Source organism: Nicotiana attenuata, chromosome 5, assembly GCF_001879085.1.
Source record: "Nicotiana attenuata strain UT chromosome 5, NIATTr2, whole genome shotgun sequence".
NCBI classification, from domain to species: Eukaryota; Viridiplantae; Streptophyta; class Magnoliopsida; order Solanales; family Solanaceae; genus Nicotiana; species Nicotiana attenuata.
In genome coordinates, this window is record NC_031993.1 from 50,097,121 (window position 1) to 50,100,546 (window position 3,426).

Genomic DNA, 3,426 nt, shown 5'->3' on the forward strand with positions numbered 1-3,426 from the left:
CCCGACTTGAAACCTCAAATTGCTTAGCACAAATGATCATACCCAATTGATCTTGAGAAAGTCATTAGGGCAAAATCACTCAAACTACCGAGAGGTATAGAGTGAGTAGAATCGTGCAATGGTTATATCATAATCCCCAAATATGACAACCTAGCCTTAGACACGAGAACCCGTCAAGTATCCACCTAGGAGAAAGTCACTCCCCTAGTGCCTTTTACCTAATTAGACAACCTTCTTTAGTCTACTCTTAGCTTAACTTAGCTTAATCTAGCATCTTAGTAGTATAAATTTAGAAGTAATATCAAAACCCAATATGTTAGAAGTGCAATTAGGAATAATTACGCAACTCCAATTTAGATAGAAACTCAATTCCCATCTCTAGCTCCCTGTGGAAATCGATCCCGACCTTCTCGGGTAAAAGCTGCTTCGACCACTCTTGCTACTTTATAGTAGTACTGGGTTGGCCTTGGCGGCGTTGCCGGGGATCTAACGGTTTTGGCTATCTATCTAAATAGTTTTTTGTATTGTTCTTCTTTCCTTCTGTGTTACTAATTTGTGTGTGTCACAACTTCAGGTACAAAATGGCAGCAAACAACTTTGACCCTCTTGGAAATGTGATTGCGGGGGAGAATGTAGATGATGTCGGAGATGATGAGGTGCCTCTTGTACCTCAAGGACAACGTAGAGGCTGCCAGGCCAATGCCAATGAAATATTCCAGACCCTCATCTGCCACCGCCAAGAGTGGCTCCTCGAGTACTTCCCGACCAAGGCTATGCTAGTGCAATTGTCCCGCCACTGATCCGGGCGGGCAATTTTCAAATTACTAATGTGAGCTGACATTGTTGGAGCAGCGAGGGTATTTCACGGGTGCTCCCACTCAGAATGCTTACAAACATCTCAAGGGTTTCGTGGATACCTGTTGGGGGAGCAAGCAAACCAATGTGTCCGAGGATGCACTTCGGTTGAGACTCTTCCCATTTTCACCTAGAGGGAAGGCATTGGATTGGCTTGAGCGACTTCCCAACCATTCCATCACTACTTGGGATGAGTTGGCGGATAAGTTCATTGCCAAGTTTTTCTCACCGGGGCACATGGCAGCATTGAGGGATGAGATCTTAGCTTTCAAGCAGGAGCCCACCGAACCATTACACGAGATTCGGGAGAGATATAGAACCATGGTGAAGGAATTCCCCAACAATGATATGACTGAGGCAATGATTCAACAGACCTTCTACCGGGGCATCAACACAACAAATCAATGCATAGTGAATCAACTTGCTGGGGGTAATTTCATGAAGCTACCTTATGATGAAGCTTGTGCCATTCTTGACGAGATGGCTAACACGTCCTCCGCTTGGCAAAGTAGAGCCAATGTGCCACAGGGTGACCCCACAGTCACTCACTTGCACAAAGAACTACATGACCATGGGCAGGCTATAGCAGAACTGACAACAATGAACCAACTAGCAAAGGCACAGTTGCAACAAGTTCAAAATCCTCGCCAAGTGAATGCCATGGAAGGGTATCAACATGCTAGTGAACAATAGAAGACAAAGAGGTCAACAGAACCAAGGGAGTTCAGATCAATTTGACAATGATTGTGGTGGATTCCAAGATGATGGTTATGATGGGCGGAATGAAGAGGTACAATACGTGAATAATTATCAAGGCCAAAGGGGCAATTCTTCTAACCAACAGCAACAATGGAGATCCCAAGGCAATTGGGGTAACTAACAACAAGGCAACAACAATTGGAATAACCAACAACAAGGGAACAACAATTGGGGAAACAATAATCAAAATCCGAATTGGGGCAATCAAAACAACAATCGGAACAATCAAGGAGACTGGGGTAACAACAACAATTGGGGTGGAAACAACAATCAGGGTGGTTGGAATAACAACAATCATGGAAATTAGGGGCAAGGCTTTCAAAGGCCCCCAATGTATCAACAACCGAGAAATCCACCGCCTTTTCTATCCCAAGGACCTAGTTCATCCAACAATGACATGGGGAGAATTGAAATGATGTTTGAACAGATGATGAAGAAGAATGCTAACTCTGATTCACAGTTGGCATCTCCCAACACTTCAATCAGAAATTTGGAGGTTCAGCTAGGCCAAATCTCACAGTCCTTGAATACTCGCCTTAAGGAGGCTTTACCGAGTGATACGGTAGTTAACCCAAAGGGTGGGAACAATCATGTTATGGCGGTAACTACAAGGAGTGGACGAGGCGGTGATGTGAATGCCTCCAAACAAAAGCAAATTTTGAGTGATGAAGTTGAGTTGCAAGAAGATGAAGTTCCTTTGGTGGTGGAAAATGTGATTGCTGAAAAAGTGAATGAAGATGTGAGGATTGATATTCAAGATGCCGAGGTGGAAAAACAGAATGACGTGAACCCGTCTAGGGAACACGTAATAGACATGCCGGAGTCGGTTGTGCAAAAAGCCAAGGCACCCTTACCTAGGCCACCTCCACTTTATCCTCAGAGGCTAGCAAAGCAGAAAAATGAGAATCAGTTAAAAAAGTTCATTGACATGATGAAGAGCTTATACATTAATGTGCCTTTAGTGGAGGCTTTGGAGCAAATGCCTGGCTATGCGAAATTCATGAAAGATTTGGTGATGAAGAAAAGATCTATGGACTGTAAAACTATTAAGATGACCCACCAAGTTAGTGCTATAGTGCATTCAATGGATCTAAAGTTGGAGGATCTCGGTGCTTTCACCATTCCTTGCACTATTGGAAGTGCAGACTTTGCTAAAGCTCTATGTGATTTGGGGGCGAGTATCAACTTGATGCCCTACTCAGTTTTCAAGACTTTGGGGATTGGACAACCGAGGCCGACTTCCATGAGGTTGCAAATGGCAAATAGATCGATGAAGAGGCCTTTGGGTATATAGATGATGTGCTTGTCCGGGTGGACAAATTTATCTTGCCAGCTGATTTTGTGATCTTGGATTGTGAGGTAGATTATGAAGTTCCGATCATATTGGGGAGACCTTTCCTTGCTACAGGTAAAGCCTTACTTGATGTGGAAGCAGGGGAACTCACCTTCCGGGTGGGTGATGAAAAAGTGGTCTTTCATGTATGCAAGTCAATGAAGCAACCCAATTGTACCGAAGTGTGCTCATTTGTGGATCTTGTCACGGCTGTGATAATTGATGATACTAGTGCAATGATCAATGTGGAGGACCCTCTAGAGGCCGTATTGTTGAATCTTGATGTCAATGATGATGAGGGCCGAGTGGAGTGCGTAAATGCTTTACATGGAATGGGCTCTTATTCTTATGAGCCTAGGAAACTCTCTTTGGATCTTGAAAATAGAAAGACTCCTCCAACAAAGCCTTCAATTGAGGAGCCTCCGGTGTTGGAGTTGAAGCCATTGCCTCCACACCTCAGGTATGAATTCTTAGGCCCT